General features: G+C 37.5%; 1 long non-coding RNA gene across 2 annotated transcripts in view; it reads right to left on the bottom strand.

The window, feature by feature from the left end:
• Positions 1-25,063, bottom strand: part of LOC140509582 (uncharacterized) — a 64,689-nt gene that overhangs the window by 8,646 nt on the left and 30,980 nt on the right. For both annotated transcript variants that reach the window (XR_011968826.1, XR_011968827.1), the window contains exons 2-3: positions 7,083-7,146; positions 6,639-6,777 (exon numbers count right to left, since the gene is read on the bottom strand). This is a non-coding gene — a long non-coding RNA (uncharacterized lncRNA). The remainder of the gene's footprint in view (positions 1-6,638; positions 6,778-7,082; positions 7,147-25,063) is intronic.

Raw genomic sequence — 25,063 nt, 5'->3', positions numbered from 1 at the left:
TGCCTTTTTCTCAATGGCATATGGCACTTTTACAAAAATAGACCGTATGTTAAGGCATAAAACCCTCAAATGTAGAAAAGCAGATATATTAAATGTATCTTTTTTCAGACCATTATGCATTACATTCAGGAAAGAGCTATAGAATTATAGATTAACATTAATTGAAACTAAATAATATAATACTAAAGAATGAGTGAACAAAGAACAAATATGCAACAACCATTAATTTCATCAAAGAGAATGACAGCAATTACACAACGTTCCAAAATTTATGGCATGCAACCAAAACAATACTTAAAGGAAAGTTTATATCTATAAACAGGTACATAAATAAAAGAGAGGAAAAAACAGATCAATGAATTGGGCCCACAACTAAAAAAAAAACTATAAAATGAGCAAATTAAAAATCTCCAATTAACCACCAAAATGCAAATCTTAAAAATCAAAGGAGAAATAAATAAAATTAGATGTTGAAAAAATCCTATTGAACTAATAAATAAAACTAGGAACTTGTTTTATGGGGGGCGACCAATGGAATAGAGAAAATATTGATTAATTTGATAGAAAAAAAAGAAAGAAGAAAATCAAACTACTAGTACAAAAAATGAAAAGGGTGAATTAACCACCAATAAAGATAAAATTAAAGTAATTATTAGGCATTAGTTTGCCCAATTATATGTTAACAAATGTAGCAATATAAGTTAAATGGATGAATATTTATAAAAATATAAACTGCCAAGAAGAAGAAATAGAATACTTAAATAACCCTATCTTAAAAAAGAAATTGAACAATAAACCCCCAGGACCAGATGGATATACAAATAATTTCCACCAAACATTTAAGGAACAATTCATCTCAATAGTATATAAACTATTTGAAAAAATAGGTAAAGAAAAAGTGTTACCAAATTCCTTTTATGACATAATTATGGTTTTGATACCTAAGCCAGGAAAAGCAAAAACAGAAAAAAAAAAAGAAAAGAAAACTGTAGACCAATTTCTTTAATGAATATTGACATAAAAATTTTAAATAAAAAGCTAGGAAGAGGATTACAGCAATAGATCACAAAGATCATACACTATAAACAGGTGAGATTCATCTGGAAGAGTACAAGATCAAGATTATCAAGGAAAACAATGAAAAAAATGTGCAGGAAGGTGGCCTCATAGCACCAGGTCTCAAACTATATTACAAAGTGATAATCTTCAAAACAATCTGTTACTGGTTATGAAGTAGAATGATGTATCAGTGGAATAGATTAGGCTATATAATACACAGTAGTACAGGAGTATAGCAATCTAGCACTTGATAGACCCAAAGATTCATACTTTTGGGACAAGAATTCACCATCCGACCGAAATTGCTGAGAAAAATGGAAAGTAACTTGGCAGAAAGTAGATATTGACCAATATCTCACACCACATACCAAAATAAACTCAAAATGGATACATGATTTAGGCATAAAGAGTAATACCATAAGTAAATTAGCAGAACATAGAAAACTTTACGTTAGATCTGTAGACTAAGTTTACGATTAAACAAGAGAGATTAGATCACTATTTTTCTAGTCTTTTTTTATATTTGTACTCTATTACAACATGTCTAATATGGAAATGTTTTACATGACTTCACGTGTACATTATTGAGTCATTTGTCAGTTGTATCCAACTCCTCATGATCCCTTTTGGGGTTTTTCTTGGCAAAGATACTGGAGTGGTTGGACATTTCCTTCTACAGCTCATTTTGTAGGTAAGGAAGAAAACAAACTGGGTTAAGTGACTTTCCCAGGGTCACACAGCTAGTTAGTGTCCGAAGTCAGATTTGAACTCAAGAAGGTGAGTCTTCCTGACTCCTGGTCAGGTGCTCTATCCACTGTGTCACTTAACTGCCCATGTATCACATGTGGAAGTGATATCAAATTGCTTGTCTTCTCAAGGAGGGAAGAAGAGAATTTCAAACTTAAAATTTTTAAAAATGAATGTTAAAAACTTTACATGTAATTGGGAAATTTTTAACAAAATAAATGTTTTGAAAATAGTTACCTAAAAAAGTTACACTGAAAAGTTAAATGACTCAACAAGGGCCACACAGCCAATGTGTGTCGCTTGAACCTAGGTCATCTTGATTTCAGTTGAGCTCTTGAAATCCTCGTGCTATACTCTCTGTTCCCATTAGAAATGGAAATAGACAGTTCTTGGAACTACTCCTGGTCTGGTTTTGAGAGCTGTTCTTCCTGGTATTTTTCCCTTACTCCCACATAAAATACCTTTCTAATGACCACACTCCTGAGAAAAGTCAATTTTACATTTTGTCTCTGGACTCCCTCACTCAGCCATATGCACACACACACAATTGATTCACAATTTTTACTACAATATGGAAGAATCTCAAGGACCCAATTAAATATAGAATAGGTAAATTAGGTGTTACCCAATTAACTGCAGAATCAAAGATTCCAGGGTAGAAGTCATATAAAGGTCTAGAAGGTTGAAGGACTTACCCAACATCATATAGTTTATAAGTAATAGAAGTAGAATTTGAACTCATGTCCTTTGACTCCAAATCTACTTCTCTGTCCCATGACACTATGTAAGCATTAATCTACCTCATTTTTCATTCCATTTTTATTGATTAGACTCTTCCTCTCCAGCTCTGTTCTTAGGATCATAGCTCTATGATCCTGGAAAGGATTTTTCAGCTCATACTACCACCTCACTCACAGATGTGAGGAAGTATCACAGATGAGGAAGATGAAGCCCAGGGACATTAAGTGACTTGCTCAAGGTCATATATAATAACTGTCATAGGTGGACTCAAACTCAGATCTTCTATATTTCAGGGAACTCACTTGTGCTAGGAACATTTTTTAACGCTCTTTGCAAGTAGGGCTAGAAGTTATCAGCTCTATTTTTATCCTTAGTACTTATCCTCCCACGTAATAGGTACTTAACAGATATAGTCCCTGGTTTAGTAGGTGCTTAACAGACACTCTTCCATTTAATTGTCCAGTGCATACAAGTATCAGTGTTCTCATCCTGGTGGAGAAAATAGCCCCATGTCCTCTCATCCTATGCCATTATTGTCCATTTCTTCCCATAAGCATTTATAGAGTGCCTACTATGTATCAGGGATTATGCTAAATTGTTTTTATCTGTTTATTCTGTAAATATTAAGTTATTTGAGACTTACAAACACCCTATGAGGCTATGATTATTCTCATTGTACAGCTGAGGAAACTGAAACAAAACAAGGTTAAGTCACTTCCCTAGGATTGCAGAACTAGTAATATCTGAGGCTGGATTTGAGCTCAGATAGTCTCCACTCTGGTGTCAGCACTTTACTCATTGTGCCACCAGCTGCCTTGATTGGAGAGGATCCACCCAACAGACCGAAGATATTCCTCTGATTTTTTTCTGTGTTTCATGTGTGCCTATGAAGTACTCCCTTTCATGTTATATAGATATACAAATAATATCATTGTTAAAAATCCCTTCAATTTACATGGGCTGCCTTAGTATTATCACTTTCTTTATAATATTGATAAATTTAATTTCTCACATTTGCATTTTATTATTCTGTTCCCATAATTTTAAGGGTCATACACAGTTATTCAAAGAAAAGAGATTAACGCTGCAAGGCTTTACTATTTAGGCAAAACATGCTAATTATAATAACTAGCATTTATATAGCACCTTACACATTGCAAGGCTCTTTACACATTATCTTATTTGTTTTTCATAGCAATCCAGTAATATGGATCATGAAGTGAATCATTAAGTGAATTGTGAAGTGAATCATTAGCACCAGTTTACAGATGAGGAAACCGAGGCTGAATGAGGTTAAATGATTTGCCCACAGTCACGGAGCTAGTAAGTCTACGAATCAGGAATCAAACTCAGGACTCCATTACTCAAGGTCCAACATCCTAGACTTTATGCCTCTGAGCAGCATATGGCAGTAGGGGCAAGTTCTTACCTTTCCACAATTTGAAGAAGTAGGAAGGTTGGGAAAGGGGAAGCCTGACTTATTGACTGTACAGCCAAACAGTCCACATTTAGAGAAAAGGAGAAATCTGCTTTATGAAGGAATAGACTCTTCATTTAACCACAGAGGGTGGTTTCTTTACAACACAACTGAAACCACAAATATATTTCTCAGGGAACTGCAATGCTGGATTTTCTGTGATTGTCTTCTTTTTTAAAATATATTTCATTGATGAGTTTTGTTTTTAAATCACAGCCATTTCTGGAAAAAGATAAATCTCTTTCACATAAAACCCTCCTTTGAAATAAACGACATATATTGTGACTGCATCTGACCATACTTTAAATATTCTACGCTCATAGGCTCTAGCATTTTTGTTGTGAGGAGGAAAGTTGGAAACATAGAGTCAAAGGTGGAAGGAATCTAATACAACCCTTTCATTTTACATATAAGCAAACTGAGATCCACAGTGGTTCAACAACTTGCCTAAAGTCACACAGGTAGTAAATGACAGGCAGGATTCAAACCCAAGTCCTCTGATCCTAAAGTAGACATTCTTTTGGCTACATCATGACCGTCTCCCTTACTGCTTAATTATCTATTTTATAAGATCATCCCCAAGTTTTCACTCACAAAGTGATACATTTCCTATCAGTGAATTTTTCATTGATGTTAAGTGGATAGAGAGCTGGTCTTGCAACCAGTAGGAGGTGGTTTCAAATTCCTCTTCTCATACATAGTATCTATGTGACCCTGGGCAAGTCACTTAATATCTAAGGCAATTCTTTAAGACTGTAAGTTTCAGAGAAGATCGCATGGGGGGGACCAGGGAAGTCCCCAAACTAATGAAATCACAGGTACTTCATTCAAATTATTTAGTCAATGCATATATTTTTATTTTAGTTCTATTTGTGTTGCTCTGAATCAGTTCATACAAACTACCCCATGTTTCTCTGAACTCCCCATTATTACTATTGCTTACTACATGCCAATATCCTATTAGGTTCACATACTATAGTTATTTTTTTCAGCCATTCCTGAAAGAGTATACACCCACTTTGATTCTAGCTCTTTGCTAACACAAAATATGACATTTGTTTCTGTCTTTGATTTACTTGGGATATAGGAATGTTCTTGGCATAGATACTGGAGTGGGTTAGCATTTCCTTCTCCAGCCCATTGTATAGATGAGGAACTGAGGTAAATAAGATTAGGTGGCTTGCCCAGTCACATGGCTATTAAATGTCTGAGGCTGGATTTGAACTCATGAAGATGAGTCTTCCTGATTCCAATCCAGTGTTCTATCCACTATGCCATCTTGCTGTCCAGAATATAAAGAAACTATCTTGACAGGATCTTTATGAATTCCGATTCAAGAACTGATATAGTTATCCTTCCCAGTTTTTCCTTATCTGCATATTTGATAAGTATGCTACTTATACTTTTAACCAAGACACTGATTTCTTTTTTTAGGACCAAAGGCAAATTTCTGGGGAAGAGTTCATGAGGGATTCCAAGCTAATCATAACAACTCTTTGTGTCCAACCATTCAAATAATCTTGAATCCACATAAATGTAAACTACTTAAGCCACATCTAACTCACCTGAAAAATAGCATGGAATTTTGTTAAATGATTTTTCTAAAATACAGGAAATTATACTATTCTCCAGTCAGTTCAATTGTAACCGATTCTTGATGAAGCCATACATGTTCTTTATAATCATCCCTTTCTTTGCTAAATGTTCGCTAATAATTCCTTTAAATAATACTTCATAAAATTTTGTCAAGAAATGAAGTGAAACTAAATGTCTAATGGTTTGAAAACTCCATTCTTTCTTTTAAAAATCAAAATCAAATCTTCTTAGACCAACTGTGCATTTTTTATTCCTCATAACCTTTAAAAGATAGTAGCTCAGCAATTATACACATCAATTCTTAGAGCACCCAAGAGTGCAGTTGACCTGGGCCTGGTGACCTGAGTTCATCAAAGTCAGATAGATGTTTGCCTGTCGTTCCCCTTCTCTTGGGTTTTGACTCCCCACTAGCCACTTTTATTCTTTCTCTTCTGGACAAAGATCATTCTCTTTGGAAGGAAAGTAGAAATAGAGTTAAGAATTGAGAAGCTACCCATTCATACTCCATGTTAGTTATCGTTGTTCCTTCCACTCAAAGCATCTCTTGCCTTGTCTTTGATCTTCCTCTGTCAACACATTTAGTTTTAAGAAAACCTTTTATGTGTTGTTTTTAGATATCCTTGCTAGTCTCAACTAATTATAGGTTTTAGTGCTTCTAATACAATTCTTACCAGACTATGTTATGCTTTTGTATTCATTCTCCATTACCTGACTTTGCTTCTATCACTGAGGCTGTCTTTGTTAAAAGCTACTTGCTGATCAGTTCCCTTGGTGCCTATGTGTATATGAACATCTGTGCATATGTGTACATATATGTGTATGTGTACATATGTGTACACATGTCTATATGTATCTGTGCATTGTGTGTTTATATGTACATGTGTGTCATGCATCCAGGATGCAATGGAGCGTACATCAGATACATATACACATTGTATGTATAAATACAAATAAACATGTACATATACACATATCTGTGCATAGACATACACACATGTATGCATACATACATACTTACCAGTTCCACAGGCATGGTTTCTGAATAATGAATTATTCTCTCATTCTTTTCCAGTCACCAGTGAATTGTAGCAAAGCTATGTGCCTGGTCCCATGCTTTTTAGCTCCCATGCTTCAGCAATGGTGTCAGATGCCTTCAACTGGAATGAAAATGGCATCAAGGTCAGCTGCCACATGACAGTCAATTATTTGACTTGTAAAGGCTACAAGCCAAGACTAAAGTAAAAGGAGAGTTGGTGCACAACATTTTTTGTTTACAGATGACCACGCACTCGGTGTAGCTTCTGAGACCAAGATACAACAGAGAGTGGATTGGTTCTCTACTGCTTGGCAACTAACATCAAAAAGATAGTTTCTCCATTAATTAGCACTGCACCATTCATATGTAGAACCACTGGTTACAGAAAAAGGAGAGATTTTGAATGTTGTGGACAAACTCATTTACCTTGGCAGTGTACTTTCCAGGGATGTCCACATAGATGGTGAGGCTGATGAAGGCATTGTCAGATCTAGCTCAGTGTTTGGGAGGCCATGAAAGAAAGTGATGGAAAAAAGAGATATTAGTTTGCCTACCAAACTGAAGGTCTACAGAGCTGTTTTACTTACCTCATTGCTGTACGTCTGTGAAACCTGGACAGCATGACGCCAGGAAACTGAATTGTTGCTGTTTGAATTGACTTAGAAAGATTCTGAAGATCACTTTTCAAGTTAAGGTTAAGACACTGAGGTTCTTTCTTGAGCTGAGCATTCAAAGTCTACTGCAGAGAGCACAACTCCAATTGAATAGTCACTTTGTTCAAATGCTAAATGTATGCTTGCCTAAAGAGTCTATTTTTTGGAGAACTTATATGAAACAAGTGCTTACACAGAAGTCAGAAAAAGCAATCCAAGGAAACTCTCGAGGTTTCTCTGAAGAACTTTGGGATCAATTGTGAGACAGGGGAGACACTAACCTAAGACTGTCCAGCATAACCTGCCCACATCAGAGATGGTACTATGCTCTATAGCAAAACAGAATCGTAGCAGCTCAAAAGAAACATGAGATGTTCAAATTTGGAGACATCTCCACTCCAAATGTCATATGGACTTTTGTGCCCAACCTGTGGTAGAGCCTTCTAAACTTGTCGTGGTCTGATCACCTACAGCTGGACACATTGATCCCAATGTAGTGATGTCATTTTGGTCCTCTTTGAGGATGAGTTATAACATGCATGTGTGTGTGTGTGTGTGTGTGTGTGTGTGTGTGTGTGTTTCTTTAGACAGCTCCTCCTTTCTTGCTTATAGGGTTTTACTTTGTGACCAGATTTCCACTTTTTAGAGTTTTCCATCCAATTCCACCTGATTTCCCCCACAAGATTTTAGTCCGACTCTTTCCCTAATCATCTGAAATATCACTATAAATATCTAAGTTACTTTCCACAGGATGCTAGTTGTCTTCCTCTCTACCACAAACTCTGAGATTAAGTGGTCACCTCTCCCCAAATTTCCCACCATTTCCATGTCAACACCCAGATCCCAAATTACTAGTGGGTAAGCAGGAATGAAAGCATTTCTGTCATCCCCACTGCTCACCCTCAAGAAAGTTCTTGTATGTATACACAACCCAGTATTTAAAGTAATTGACAGTCACCTGTGCTATAACAGTCTTGTCATTACCACTCTCAGACAAACATCCCTGAAGTAGTTTTACTGCCTTACCAAAATTACTCCCTTGTGATTATTTAGGCACTTAGGGGTACAGTTTAAGCCGTACCCTAGGGGCACATTTTTTACATTATTGTCTATGGTCTGTTATTGATACTGCCTCTTTCTAAGTAGTTTTAAGGAGTGGCTTAGGCAGCTGAGGAAAATTAAGTTCTAAATAAGTTCTCTTACTCTGTCACCATAGACCAGGTAAACAATAAAGTAGAGTTAAGCCAGATGAATACATAAGGGCAAAAGGGTCACTATGCTTCGGTACCCTTCTGTCAAGTATGAATATTAATCATACCTGCCCCACCTACATGATCAAATCATATCACATCAGTGAAAATTTTCAAAAAGTATCAAGAGTAATGCAAACACAAGGCAAGGGAGGGAGAGAGTATAGTGCGGTGCAGTGGAATGTCTGCTAGCTTTGGAATCAAAGAAACTCCATTTGAATACCACCAACTTGGTCACCTGTTTGACCTCAGGCAAGTCATTTAACCTTTTAAGTTTCTTGATCTGTAATATGAAGGATTTGGACTGGATGACCTCTGAGGTTCCTTCCAGATCTAAATTTGTGTTCCTGTCCTATTATTAACATTATACACTTGCCTCACATCAACATCTCCAATAATCTATTTTTCTAGGTGTTCTTAACCTATCCAATCTAACTTCTTTCATATTTTGTGATTAAATTACCCATCTCATTACTACTGACTTCAATAGGTTTTGGAGGCTTTCGAAAGAAAACATCGCCAACATTTCCATTTTGAGATAGATATCTTTTGAAGCTCGACATAGACTCTAATGAATAGAAAGGAGAAGAAAAAACTGAGAAAGAAAATGTTCTCCATCTGGCTATGTCAAAGTTCTCAACTTGGATCCCATTAACTTTTAGAAAAATATTTTAATAACTGAATTCAATACAATTGGTTTCCTCTGTAAACCTATGTATTACATTTTATACATTAAAAATATTATTTTGAAATGGAATCCATAGTTTTCACCAGACTAAAAAAGGTGTACATAGATCCTTAGTTTCTGGCCTTTACAACATAACTTTGTAAAATTAGACCTCGTTTTCTCCACTTTTACTCATTGTTTATTTAGCCTCATGAACCCAGGAAGTTTTACTTCCCTTCTTTGATTCAAATTTCCAAGTAGGACTTGAGTTAAAATTTTGCTGAGCAGAAGAGTCACATGATCGGAGCACTTTGAGTGCGGAAGAATCTCTCAGAGTTGTGGAACCACTCAGTTCTATCATGCACTATTCCTACTAATCATGAGATAATTAGAAGGATGGGAGCAAAAAGCCATTGCCTCCCTAACACATAGGACACACACTTCATCAGTGTTTGTTGAATTGTCTTGAAGAGACCATATCAGGAGCATAGGCATACACAGAGCACGACTGAAGCATTCTGATACACCCAGAATATATTCTATGCAACAAATTGTCTCAGACATGAACTGGAACTTTCTTCAGCCATGACTGAACAAAATGTCTCCTACAGTGTAATGATAATAACCACAGTCCCAACAGCTCACATTTATATAGTGCTTACAATGTGCCAGGTACTAAGCTAAGGGCTTATCATTTTCATCCCATTTGATCCTTACAAGGACTCTGGGAGGTATGTATGTTGTCATCATTATTTTATGATTATCCTGTTTTACGGATAAGGTAAAGAGAGGTTAAGTGACTTGCCCAGAATCATGGAGCAAAGAACTGTCTGAAAGCAGATATAAACTCAGGTCTTCCTGACTTTAGGCTGGGCCTCTATCCATCTCACCCCCTGACAGTACACTGCTTGCTAAGACATGGCTCTAGGAACTCTGGGCAGTTATTTTGTTTCTCGAAGAATCTGGTTTCCCATTTTATGGGTATATGCTCAGACAGGTGATCTCTCAGGCTGACTTGTGTTATAGCATTCTTTTCTGGGCAGAGGAGCATGGCGGGTAGAAAGGGTGATCTAATGAGAGATGGTCATCTTCAGTCTCTCTGACTCCTAAACTCCTAAGATGACACAGGATTGAGAATCTACTCAGTAGCAAATTACAAATAAATGCCAAGGATCCAGAGTAAGGCAAGTTAAAGCAAAGCTCTAAAGAGTGGATGAATATAGCTGTACATAAGCTCAGGAGAAAAGTCTAGAAGCCAAAGTAGAGGCCAATGAATAGAACTTTCAGCATTCCAGGGCTGGCACACATTTACATGCCGAATATCAATGTATGGCTTTAAGGCAAACTCTTAGGGGATAAATTGAGGATCAAAGATTGGGTCAAGAAGGGGTCAGAAAAAAAATCATATGACTAGAAATGGGGGTATATAAACACAAGAGGACAGAACGAGGCTTACTTCAGCATATCTTTCAAGGCTAGCAGTCAGGAATGGCAGGCTATCAGGAAAATGAATATAAAACATCATCAATAAGGTCAGGCCTTGATGATTAAAGCAACTCTTCTCCTTTTGGTCTTAGGGTTCTCTTTAAGAAGGAACTAATCTTAGAACAACTATTCCAATCACACCAGGTAACAGAAATGACCAGCTTGGTATGGAGTCAGAATGGACAAAATCAAGTAAGGGACCCTATCAGGAAGATCCAAAACCCAGCACTGTTCCATTACCAAAAGCATTTCTTTTGCTATTTTTAACTACTAAATATTTTAAAATTGCAGCCTCTCTAATCTTGGCCACCAGTGAAAAAAACAGAGACCAGTGAACTCCCTTGATACATCATGGTTAAGTCCTTCCATTAGGATGACTGAAGAACACTCCAAAGGCTAGAATTAATCATTAGAAGAAAATCCATTTGTGGTTAAGACTATATCTAGTCTCATGGTGAGATTAAGCAGTACAGGGACCTTGTGTACTCTGGTGCTGGCTATGGCTTCATGGGAAATGACCAACAGCTGGGAAAAAGACACAAAGTAGCAAATCCTCCGGGATTCAAAATGGGATCAATGAAATTCCTCTGTGCTGTACTTTTTTTAAACTCTCATGAGAAAAAATGGATGGGCAGATGGTAGTTTAAAGTTTAGACTGGGAAGGAAAAAAATCTAGGAAAGAAAAATTCTGTTCACTTTTAATTTATCCTAGTAAAATATTTAATAAAAAATCCTGCATGTATTCTATTAAAACTATAGAAAAAACAGTGTGAATATTCACTAATACAGACCTATGCTGAGATACCAAGGATATAAATCCTTTAGACACTAGTTACTTGACTAGAAATTAAAAGGTTCAAAAGAGTAACTGTAGAAAATTTTATTCCTCTAATGATGTTAAGGGTAAAATTAAAAGCTTTCTTTTCTAGACAATAATATAGAAAAGGACAAAACTTTGAAATTTATTAATCATCCTTTTTTTATACAGACATGTATAGTTACCTTTATAATATAGTATCACCTTAAAGATGATGTCACCACGACTTTGCATGAAGTTTTCCTGCTATGGCCAAATCCACATAAATTCACCTCAAGAAGGAGTTCATGGAAGAAATGAAAACTGCAAAAATCATTTGTAAATTTTCTTCCTGCACATGGCATTTTTCAGAATGGCCAATCAAATACCACCTAGACTAAAAACAAAAATAAAAATATGCAGAGCCATTTTGTTTCTTTGATCTCGTATCATTGAGTTTGGCACTTCCAAATGACCCTTCTGATGGTTTTGCCTTCCATCCCACTAATCCAGCATGTGCAAATGTGACCGAGGACCAATGAGAAACTAACATAGCAGTTGAATAAAAAGTCTGCCATCGTTGCACTACGAGCCCTATAAGCACAATTTGGAGAGCTTATAATAGGCAGTAGCTTTGGTTCTTCATTTCATAGATCTTACAAAGCCTTTTTTCAAAGAGGCACTTTCTTCCTAGCGGATGCATTTCAAATTAGACTGTTGTTTCTTTAACTCAAGTTACATTTATGAGTGCATATCGGTTTTATCCTCCTAATCTGACTAATCCTGGTCAGATTAGTCACAATGCTACAACTGGCTGTGCACATAGAGAAGACCTTATGGCCAATCTGTATGTTTAGCGTTATAGGGGCAAAGAGTTTTTCCCTTCTACTGTACATTCAGATACTTTTGCTGTGTAAACATTACCAATGCAATTTAATTGGCAGATAATTACCAGAAAAAGGATATAGAGAACAGAAATCTATCTTTGGCTCTACAACTAGCTTTTGGTATGTGTTTGAGAATGTAAATTACATTTCTTTGCCAAAGCTTAGTTTGTCACCATTTACCAAGTATCCTCTAGTGCATACTATAGGCAAGGTACTATGCTAGGTACTGGGGAGATAAAGATGCGAAAGCAAAATGGTCCCTGCTCTCAAGATGTTTACAATCTTATAAAGGGTTATAACATACAAAGAGAGCAGGCCAATCAATAAAATATAGAAGTGATAAAGGTAAATTACCTGGCAAAATCTGCATTATGCTCTGAAGGCCCCAGAGTAGTTTATTGTTTGTGCTAGGCTAAATATCACAGTCATCAGTTTCACTTTATATAACAAAATAGCATGATATGGGATGGAGCCTATAATCCCTGTATCCCTCACCCTTTGCCTAAAAGTTCTAGCGATTCTTCTCAAATATACACATGTGCCTTTAGATGCATACATGCCAATCTTAAATCCTAAGGCTTTTCCACCTGCATATTGGATTAAATGGGAAAGTTTACTCCTTTGCAGCATAACACAGTGGAAAGGAAACGGGATTAGATGTCAAAAGACCAGGCTGAAATTTAGACAAATGACTTAATCCCTCTGGGCTCCAGTTTCCTCAGCTGTAAAATGAAAAGGCTGCAATACATAATCTCTTAGGTCTCATCCAGCCCTACAATTCTAATTCTTTCAATTTTGTGAGTAAGTTAATAGGTAGGACTGTACCTAGGGTGAATATAAGGAAAAAATCTTGAAATGTTTCTTCAGTCACCTTCCATCTTACATTTCACATTCCCTTTTAGCCTCACCGGCTTCCCAGGTTCTGAAAACCCAGGCTACATACAGCCCATTCCCTTCTTCTTGCCCACAGCTTCCCACTGCAGTCCATCTACTGAGAACTCCCTCAATTTGTAGACCTGTTTCTGTACTATTATCCTACATCCTTTTTCTGCAGCATATAACTAACTATCCTGGTAAACTAATTTCAGCTGAAATATATGTGATTGAGATATATGTGATTGTCCTATCCCTCACAACTCAACCTTTACAGTTTAGTAAAACCTTTAGCACTTTTGCCCAAAAGAGTGAGTATGGTGAAGGGGACCCCAGGGCACTATAGGCAGCAAAGGAGCACATTTTATAGGACACAGGACTTGAGAATTAGTAAGACTTGATTATGAATACTTTCTCAGGCACTTACTCTTCCTGAAGGATGGACAAACAAGAACAGTTATGTGAAACTGGGTGAGTTCCTTAACAATGGAGTGCCTCAGTTTTCTCATCTGCAAAATGGAGACAATAATTGCACCAGTCTCCTAGAGTTATTGTAGCAAGTGAGATAGCAAGCATGAAGGACTTTACAGACCTTAGAGCACTATGTAGATGCAGTTCTTATCTTTCCTCTCCTTTCTTTTCCAAACAAACCACCATTCCACTTTTATATCAAGGGCTTGGCTTATGAACTCTCACTACTGGCTTCTCTTTGCTACTACATCTCCTAGGAATGTGAATCGCTAGCCAACCAGCTTTGTATGAAGGACAGAAAAAAGGCTTTCACCCTTACCCCTCGCTTTCTTTCTCTGTTCTCTGCCTCTCATCTTCCTGAAGATCTCAATTATTCTAACTCAGGGAATATATTTCTCAGCCTTGACCTATTCTTTCTGTTCTAGTTGTTTTTTCTTTTATTTTTTTTTTCATTTTTAACACAGTTCATATCACATAAAACAATTCCAGCTTTTGGTCAGGTGATACTTCTTTTAAAGCACTTACAATATACACCACAAATGAATTTGTTTTTAACATTAATTAACTGATATACAAATAATAACTGTATATGCTAACTTCACAAGCCCTTGACCTAATTGTTTCCACATTATTACTAAGAATTAAAGGACGCTAACTTATTGTTGTTGGTCTAAAGTCCTATGCCTAATAGCTTAATTTTAGACTTAACCTCAGATGTTCCCCTACCAACAATCTATAATTTAATAGATCTGGTATTAAGCTTATAAACCTTTTGACTATAGGAAATTGCCACTAAGAATAGGGACATTGCAGGGAACCAATATCTCCCCAACTTCATGTCAGTTTCAGGCAGGAGTAGATTGTGCACTGGCATTCAGTCAGGCTTAAAGTCTGCCAGGTGTCAATGGGGAAGATGAATCAGGAGAATCCCACCTCAGCCCAGGCTGAACAGAAGCTCTCCCATCCTTCCCATGACATCACCTTTTGCAGTTCATACCAGCATCTCACAGGCTTACTGGCATCATGGATTGGAGGCTCAGACCACCTTTCTTGCTATCCATACCTGGAGTTAGACTCAGAAGAACAGTCAGTTAATAGTCCCATAGAGTCTTAAAACAGCAAGTTCCAATAACCAGGTTTTAGATATAACTATAATTTCACATTGGCTAAGGAACATCTTTTGAGGCAAGTTTTAATTGGCTTACATACCTTACTATACATGTTCTAGTTCCTGATTAAATAATAATCATAAAATCAAATTTACCATTAAAACCTTAACTTTTCCATCAATGCCAAATTTTACCCAAGGTTACCTGCCTCTAGGAAACTTAGAGTAAAATTCTTTTTCCCAAACTAAAGAAGTCTCTGATTTAGTCTCAGTAATTAATTCAGTCAATTGTTTTAATACTAATTGCTTTTTACATCACTTTGTAACATGTCCAATTTTTCTCCCCATCTCTCTCCTCTCCCTACCCCCTAATACCTTGCATTCTGATTACCCCTTCCCTCAATATACCCTCCCTTCTATCACACCCCACCCTTCCCTTATCCCCATCTTCTCTCTTTTCTTGTAGGGCAAGATAAATTTCTATACCCCATTACCTGTGTTTCTTATTTCCCACTTATATGCCATAATAATTCTCAACATTCGTTTCTAATACTTTGAATTCCAACTTCTCTCCCTCCCTACCCATCCCCACTGAGAAAGCAAGCAATTCAATACAGAGTAAATATGTGTTATTTTGCAAAAGATTTCCCTAATAATCATGTTGTGTAATACTAACTATATTGCCCTCTATCCTACTCTATCCCCTCTTGTTTTTTTTATTCCCTCATTAGACCTTGTCCCTTCTCCAAAGTGTTTATTTCTAGTTCCTCCCTTCTCCCATTTTCCCTCCCTTCTATCATTCCCCTCACCCCACTTGTTGCCTCTTCCCCTACTCTCCTGTAGTGTAAGATAGATTTTCATACCAAATTTAGTGAGCATGTTATTCCCTCCTTAAGCCATATGTGGAGAGAGTAGCTTCACTTTTCCCCTCTCCCCTTCTCCCTTTTCTCCTCCATTGAACAAGACTTTTCTTATCTCTTTTATGAGTTATAGAATGTCCCATTCCATTTTTCCCTTTCTCCTTCCAGTATTTTCCTCCCTCAACCCTTAATTTTTATTTTATCTTATTTTTTTGGATATCTCTTCTGATTCAACACAACCTGTACTGTGTGTGTGTGTGTGTGTGTGTGTGTGTGTGTGTGTGCTCAATCCCTCCACCTACCCAAATACTGAGAAAATTCTCAAGGGTTACAAGTATTTTCTTTCCATGTAGGAATGTAAACAGTTCAGTTTTAGAAAGTCTTTTATGATTTCTCTTTCCTGTTTACCTTTTCATACTTCTCTTGATTCTTGTGTTTGAAAGTCAGATTTTCTCTTTAGTTCTGGTCTTTTCACCATGAATGCTTCAAAGTCCTCTATATCATTGAATGACCATTTATTCCCTTGAAGTATTATACTCAGTTTTGCTGGGTAGATGATTCTAGGTTTTAATCCCAGTTCCTTTGACTTTTGGAATATCCTATTCCAAGTCTTTCAATCCCTTAATGTTGAAGCTGAAAGATCCTGTGTTATCCTGATTGTATTTCCACAATACTCAAATTGTCACTCAGGGCTGAGGTTTAGATCAGCTGCTCCTTACTGCCAGAGGCTTTAAGCTGAGCTGCCTGGGCTATGGACTCAGGTTGCTTCCCAGATACCGTAGCCATCTGCAGTCTGCTGCTGCTGTTGTTGTGGTCACCTGGGGCTATTGCTGGAGGAATCCCTTCCCCTCTCACCTAGCTGGGAAAGCCCTCCCACAACTGACCTTTGGAGCTTTCTTTGTTGCTTATGGGTTGAGGTATTTGGGACCCTTCCTGCTGGGAACTCTGCCCTAGAGGTCTTCTCTGGTCCTGTTCCTCCCAGTTCCATATGGCCAGGGCTGGGCTCTGCTCTGTTCAGCATCCTGTGAGATAGACCTTTCCTGGTGGCCTTCCAGCTTACCTTTGGCTGGAAACCTCTTTCACTCTGTTGTTCTGTGGCTTCTGCTGTTCTAGTATTTGTTAAGAGTCATTTTTTACAGATATTTTGTAGGCTGTGGGGGAAGCACTAGAGTATATAAGTCTTTCTACTCTTCCATCTTGGTTCCTTCCCTCTAGTTGCTTTTTGAACCAGTTGCTATGACTAGTTTTGGCCTTTATGGCAAAGATGGCCTCACTGCCTTCTGCACTAGTTCAGCACATGTGCCCAGTGATATTCCCTTGTCCATTCCTGAGCCCAACCTTACCAAGTTGCTACCAGCAAGAGTTGCTTCCCAATTAAAAACCTTTTTCTACCTCAAAACAAACTCCCTTTTATAGCTCCCATCAAATTCCATTTCTTTTCCAGATTTTTGTTAGAATCCAAATGATAGATCTGTCCACCAATTCCATATTTCCCTACCTACATTTGCTGACTCATCCACAGATGTTCTTATTCTGCCCCAGGGAATTGGTTTTCTAGAATACACTTTAACTGTAGAAAAAACATATTTTGATATATAATAAATAAGAACTCCCCTCCCCATCCAATAAAGTCAGTTATGGTATCTGCTAGTATGGTAGAAGTTAGGTGGTGCAGTGGATAGAGCACTGGGCTTGGAATGAGGAAGGTTCATGAGTTCAAATCTGGCCTCAGACACTTACTAGCTGTATGATCCTGGGGAAGTAAATCACTTAACCCTGTTTGCCTCAGTTACTCATTTGTAAAATGAGCTGGAGAAGGAAATGGCAAACTACTCCAGTGTCTCTACCAAGAAAACCCCAACTCCCTATGGGCTACCAAAGAGTTTGAAATGACTGAACAGTAACAAAAGCACAATTGAAGTTTCAGGTTCTATGGCATGATCGGTATTCCAAAGAGAGAAGAGGCCACTTTGGGATCAAGAAGATTTGAGACTAGTTCATGCCTTTGATACTTACTTGTGTGTTAGTGGGTGAGTCATCTATTCTCTCAGTGTCCCAGACAATTCACTAAGATTAAGTCACAGGTGAGTAACCTGTAGTCTGTCTATATTTAGAGAATTTCCTTGCCAGGAGTTTCCTATACTAATAAAATCACAGTTCTAGTGACTTCCTCTCCTCCCTTAACTCCCAAATAGTGCTTCTTGAATCTTCTACATAGATGACTTTCTTCTCCAGCTAATTAAACTGCAACATGATAATATATCCTCACTATTTATACTTTGGATGATAACTTGTACCCAGGCTTCTGAACCAGCTGAATTCCAATACTTCCAGGATACACAAGCTTAACTACCACATCTTTGCTTTCTATAACTCATAATTATTCCAAGTGAGAAAGGAGGAGAAAGTTAATATTTATCACCTTCTCTCTCATCATCCACCTATCAGAAACTTAAACTCTAAGGCACCCTACCCCAAACCCATTAATGCTCACTAGCATCTTGTCCTCTCAGTACTCCCTCTCTCCTGTTCTCAGGCAATCATTTTCATGGAAAACAAAAGGATCTACTTGAAATATGCACAATAAAAAATTCAGTCAATTGGCTAGATTTTTTTAACATCACATATTCAGTGGAATGCATGTAGAGTATGCTGATGAACGAAATTCTCCTCCACAATCAGGATATTTTGGTTGTCATGTGAAGTGAAAATTCCTCCAGTGATGTTATAATTTTCTTTTCTTCTACTTTAGAATATCAGAGGCAATGCCAAGGATTGATTCCAGCATGTCGGAGCAAAGAAAGAAAAACTCTCAAGTGGAATCAGCAACAACTTATTACTAAAGGTGAGAGAAGAAGGCATGAAACAGAGAACTATCTGACCTAACTCTGAAATATTTCTTTCCACCTTTCCAACTGTCACTGAATTTCTATAATTTTGAGCAAGTTTTCATAATCAACTTGCTAGATTTACTAGGAGAATCTGTTTACCAAAAGCCAGCTCTTGTCCCAGGCACTTAATACCCTCTCTTTACTGGTAATTTTCTAAATAAATCCAAAAGTGTCAGAAGCATATGAACGTATCATTTCTAGTTGTATAATGTACCACATTTCAAAAATTTTTCATTTGGCTTTTTTTTTGTAATGAGCTTTTAGAATAGCTGTTAATGGATATAATCTTTTGTGTACAGATACTTTGTCAGCTGAATTTAATTCTTTTCTTTAAGAGAAAAAAATCTATTGAAAATGTTTCCAAAGACTCATAATCCCATGCCTACAGATTAATTCCTACAGGAAAATAAAGTTTAAAATCTTCCAAATGGAATTTTCTTCAGCCCACTTCAGGAATCTCCCCTCCCCAACACCCTAACATTTAACCTAATGATTTTCAGATTTCCAAACTCTGTTGCCACAATGCTAAACAAATAACTACAGGTCAAGGGTCAGGGGAAGAGGCCTATTTGGTGAGAGGTTGAATAACTTGAAAGAAAAGAGTCATAGTTTTAAGAAAAAAGTTTAACACGTTTGGGACCCTTCAAGTGCTGGCAAACAGTCAGCTCTTTCTTAGTTTGGCAATCACCATGGAGGTGTTAACTTTTTAGCTGCTGGGGATTTTGGCTTTATTAGGTTTTTCCTTCTCTTTACTTATTTAGTTAGGTAAAACATTACCTCATTGCCAAAAATTATATTTCAAATTTTATGAATTAGCTTGCCTGAGGGGAAGACTAAGCTAAACTCATATCCTATGTGTGTGATCAGATCCATAACCAAATTAATTCTGCAAGCTTCGTCCCTGGGAGGACTGTTGAATCATCTAGGCTAATACAGATGTTATTTGTCCACTGAAAAAAAAAACTAGAATCTGATTTCCCTTGTGTCCATCCATCCTCTTCATTCAGAAACAGAGGAAAGCCCACTTACAGTCAGTCTCAAGGGATACAGAAAAATGTAACCTATCATCAAGCTTCTACTCTGCAGAAGACAAGAGACAGGGAATGGGACCAGTTTCAAATGAATGAAAATAAAGAGATTTACTACAATTTATGGCATATTTACTCATTTTTAAAAGTGGCCTTTGAAGTGTTCAAATGTAGAAGGAGAAATGTTTTCTTTTCCAATATAAAAGAATATAAACACAGATATAAGGTAGTTACTATTTACTTATTTCTAAGGAACCATATGGTATAGTGGATAGAGATTGGGCTTTGTAGTTATGAAGACTTGAGTTCCTACACTTCCTCTGACACGTAGTACCAAAATGGCAAGTCCTCAATGAACCAGGCAATTCTCTAAAGACTATTAAGTTACAGGACCATTTGTTGATCTTCATTGGCCATTGAGTAAAGGATAATCACTACTCAGTTCCCTATACAAATGGAAACATAGGCATAAATAGAAATGGATATACTTTATTTATATGTATAAGGTAAGTACTATGCATATATACATAAATCTTACGTTTACATATATAAAGAGCCATCTAGGTAGCATACTGGATAGAGTGATTGGCCTGGAGTCAGAAATATCTCAGTTCACACCTAAGATAGTTAGTAGTTGTGTGACTCTGGCCAAGTTACTTAACCTTAGTTTTCTCCAATGTAAAATGAAGATAATAATAAGAACCTGCTTCACAGGTTTGTTGTAAAGATCAAAGGAGATAATATTTGCAAAATGCTTAGCACATTGCCTGGCATGTAGGAGACACTTTACAGATGTTCATTTCCCCTTTTGTATAACAACATACAAAATAATTGAGCATTGTATGGAATGAACTATATTGTGAATAGAATATGAAATTGCCAATAGCAACAGTATGTCATAGGTAGAGAATTTGGCCTTACAAAGCACCTTACAATAATCCTATGAAATAAGTAGTACAAGTATTATTGTCTTCATTTTACAATGAGAAAACTGAAGCGAAAGGAATTTATCAAACAGCCTGAAGTGTCAGAGTCAGAACTTGAATTCACATCTTCTGATTCCAAATCTCATTTGTCTTCTTTGGCTGTACTGATATTTTCCTATATTCATACAAAAACCATTCAAGAACTCACTTCTGCGGAAATCTGTGCTTCACTATCAAGCTTAAACATTTATCAATTGTTTCCAGTAATTTTGATTTGAATAAAATTCACTTTAATTCAACTGGTATTTAAGGGCAAGACAATGTGCTATATAGGGAAATAAGAGAATATGATAGTTCCTGCCCTCAAAACCTTTATTGTTTAGTAATCAAGTAGGAGGATAAATCTTATCCTGTTCTCTAAGAGTACCATGATACCAGGAACATGATGACATGACTTGCAATTGAACTGGATTTAAATGACAGAGGACTGTGCAAAGTCACCAGTGTTACTTTCTCCTACAGAGACATCTGGGTCCAGTGGCCAAATATAGAGCAGGACAACTGGAGATGGCCCAGACTTTGGCCTTTTTAAGCTAGGGTTTTTTCGAGTTCTCACTTTGAGTGAGGCAACACCTCTTTAGTGATCAAACCTGTTTAAGATAAATCTAGTACATAGAAGAATCATGGAATTTCAGACCTGAAAAGGGCCTTACAAATCATCTGGTACAAGTCTTTTGTTTTACCCATGAGGAAAAAGAGAAATGAAGTGATTTGCTCAAAATGATATTTCTAACATGTTTCAAAGTTGGAAAGCAAATTCAGATTTTCAGATTCAAAATTCTCCTACTCTTTCACAGAATCAGGCATCTCAGATTTGGAAAGGATTGCGAATTCCATCACATATAACCCAGACCTGCACACAAATCTCCCTCACAACCTACTCAACAAATATTCTTCTAGCCTTTGCCTGAATACCCTTAATGAGGTGAAACCCAAACATTTTTCTCCAGGCTATACCCCTACTTCTGCAAGCTTTCTCTAACATACCATACAAATCTCTTAATCAGGAAAGTTCATTCCACTCATGGACTTCAGAAAGTGGAAGTATCCTTCAGCCAAGAAGTTCATTCAACCTCTGAACTTCATACACTGGAAATAATTTCTACTCTGTGATTGTCTGGTTCCTCCTAGATGTTTCATTTTAAGGAGAATACCCAAGTCAACCATGTCTTCATTCCTCTCCAGTCTGTACTTTTTACTCTCCTGTTTTTCTGTACCATGCACTAGGTTTCCATCCCTCCCCTTCCATCCTACTGTTCAGCTTCCTTTCATATGCTGTCTTTTCCCAATCTTAATGTAACGTCCAAGTAAGGTCCTTGAGAGCAGGAACTATCTTTCCTTCTGTTTGTATTTGAATTCTCAGCATGTAGCACAGTGCCTGTCATAGAGTAAGCATTTCATAATGCTTGTTGACTTGACTACTTCCTGAGGCAGCCCATTTGACTTTTAGATAGCTCTAATTATTAGGAAATAGTAATTTATAGCCAGCTTAAATCGGCTTCTTTGTAATTTCCACCCATTGCTACACAGCTCTGCTCCCTGGGGCTGAACAGAAGTCTAATCCCTCTTCCACAAGATAGCTCTTCAAATACTTGAAGATAGGTATCGTGTTGCTCGTAAGTGTTCTCATCTCCTGGATAAACATGCCCAATTCCATTAACTAATCCTTATGTGGCATGTACTAGAGGCCTTTCATTATCCTGGTCATTCTCCATTGGCTACTTTCTACCCTGTCAGTGTTCTTCCTAAAATGTGGCCCTCAGAACTGAGCCCATTACTTTAGATATGGTTGGACTGAGGCAATGTGCAGAAGTACTATGACCTGGTCCCAAACGTCATGCTTCTTATCATAGCCTAAGATTACATTTGGTTTTTGGCCACCATATCATACTGTTTGCCCGTATCAAATCAGCTCACCACTCTTAGGAAACAAAACTATCATGTGGCTGAATGGATACAATAGTCATAAATATTCCCAGAACTTTTATAGAAATACTGCTATCTAGCCCCAGTTTGGAACTTATTTAGCTAATTTTGTTGTACCCAAGTGTAAGATTGGATTGCCTCTTAAATGTAATCTTATTTGTTTGTACCCAGTGTTCTAGTCCATTAAGGTATTTCTGGATCCTGACATTCCATAAAATCATGTTGATATGAGTGTCCTAAGAGAGGTACAGAAAAGTACCTAGAGATTCAGAAGGAATTCCATATCTGTATGTTTGCAACTAGGAATATAACTGGATAAGATATTATCTACACTAGAAGACTGATCAATTCCAGGGAAACTGCAAGGATGTATATCTAGACATAGGTATCTCCAGGTATCTATTTCAGGAAGAGTATCAGCCTCTGTTCTGCCATGACCTCATCTTTTTATGAGAGGTAACTAGGTGCCACAGTGGTTATAATGCTGGAAGTGGAGCTAGGGAGACTTCATTTGAAATGGGACTTTGGATACTTACTAGCTGCGTGAACCTGGGCAAATCACTTGACTTCTGCCTACCTCAACTTCTTCATCTATAAAATAAGATAGTAATAAAAGAAAAGAGAACCTACTTCTCAGAGCTGTTGTAAGGATAAAGTAATATAGCATTTGTAAAGTGATTTGCAAATTTCAAAACACTACAGCTAGCAGAAAAAAAAGTCAAATAAATTCCAGAGTTTTCACTAAAGTTTGCTCCATTCTAAGCTTCGCTCAGAATGACCACTTAATTCTAGTACCATTTGAGCATGTTTGAGAAGAGCCTGAATTTTGGTGGTCTCAGAACTTGACTTGTCAAGGATAATTTCAGAAATAGCCTGATCTCTTAAGCTGCAGTTTCCTGGACCCATATAGAATGGGGATATATAACTTCCAGTCACCAGATTCTGAATCTTGCTCTTCATAACTACACAGTTGAGACTCACATACGTGAAGTTGTTCTAGAAATATCCCTGGAGTATGTGGTCTGGGGTATTCAGGGTGGCCTAGAACTTGATGACATACAGTAGATATAAAATAACTCTCGACTCAAAACAAGCTGGCATGAGGCTAAATGGGAACAAATTGATCAAATTTAAGATTAGCAAATTCACAGTGGACAACATTTAAGAGAAATTTATGGAAAACATGAAATATGTGGCTGAGTCTCCTAAAAATAGGATCTGTAGGGGGTTAGTATTTGTCAGTTATAAACAGGGATCAAAAACGTAATTTTCAAAGCAAATTGCAAATTTCTGATTCCATTGGCCATGTGTTGTTAGGTAGACCAGAGCTTGAGCGTTTTGGTGATAATGAACTATGTGGATGCTTTTGGCTGGCTGTCAGTGACTCAACACTCAGATGCTTTGGATTTGATGAAGCTACGACCATGTCAGTCACTGAACAAAAGGAGTTAATGCCCCAATGGACTTAAAAAAACAAAAGGACTAGGTTCCTGGCTTATTCACTTCTCTTCCTGGCTGCAGGTTATAGGAATATCCTTCAAGCTTTTCACTGGGGGAAGGGATGGTGAGAAGGGATCGGTGCCCTTTCCGCCATTCTAGTATCATGATAGCTGTTCCCTGGTGGCAGCAAGAACAGAGGGTCTCAACTAGGCAAGCTCAAGCTCATAGTTGCCTTTTCTGTTTTGCATTTCCTGTCTTGAGCATGTGTAAGTCTTGATGTCATATGTCTAAGTTTGGAAGTGATGCTGTGAATTTGAAAATTTTGCAGGTCCTAATCCATTGAATGGAGCTGATGTGTGGTCTGATTTCTAGACATCACACATAAGTGTAATGACTATTGTTCTGTAGCTGTGATCATGAGAAACAACCTCATCATTGCTTACACATTCTCTTTTTTTTTTTTAATTAACAAACATTTATTTTTTTCTCTCACTTTTTCCATTCCCAGAAATCAAAGTAGAGATTAATAAAATTGAAAATAAGAAGCCAATGAACAAATAAATAAAATTAGGAGCAGTTTTATGGGGAAAAAAAAACCCACTGGTTAATTTGATTAAAAAAAAAGGGGGGGTGGAGCCAAGATGGCGGAGTAGAAAGACGCAAATACACATAGCTCTGAACCCACAACCCATAGAACATCTGTATAAAGTAACTCACGGTGAATTCTGGAGCAGTGAGGCCACAGAACAGTGGAGTGAAGGAGATTTCTGTTCCAGAGGGACCTGCAAACCTCTCACAAAAGGTCCATCATGCTGCAGACACGGAGCCCAGCCCAGACCTGCTGCGGCCGTGGCACCGAGAGGAACAGATCAGAGAAGGCTTCAGGGACGGAATCTCCAGTGGCCGCACAAGTCCCTTCACCCACAGGTGATGGCGGTTGGAGAGAGAGTCTCTTTGGCAGGTCGAGAGGGGAGTGGGGTGCCCCCATAACTCAGGCCCCCTCGGGAGGCAGAAGCTGAGAGGCAGCAGCAGACCAGGGCTCCCCAAGCAGGCAGGAGCCTGGATCCATTGTTGAAGGTCTGTGCA

Source organism: Notamacropus eugenii, chromosome 1, assembly GCF_028372415.1.
Source record: "Notamacropus eugenii isolate mMacEug1 chromosome 1, mMacEug1.pri_v2, whole genome shotgun sequence".
NCBI lineage: Eukaryota > Metazoa > Chordata > Mammalia > Diprotodontia > Macropodidae > Notamacropus > Notamacropus eugenii.
The sequence above is the reverse complement of the archived record's forward strand: the minus strand, read 5'-3'. Positions and strand labels throughout refer to the sequence as shown.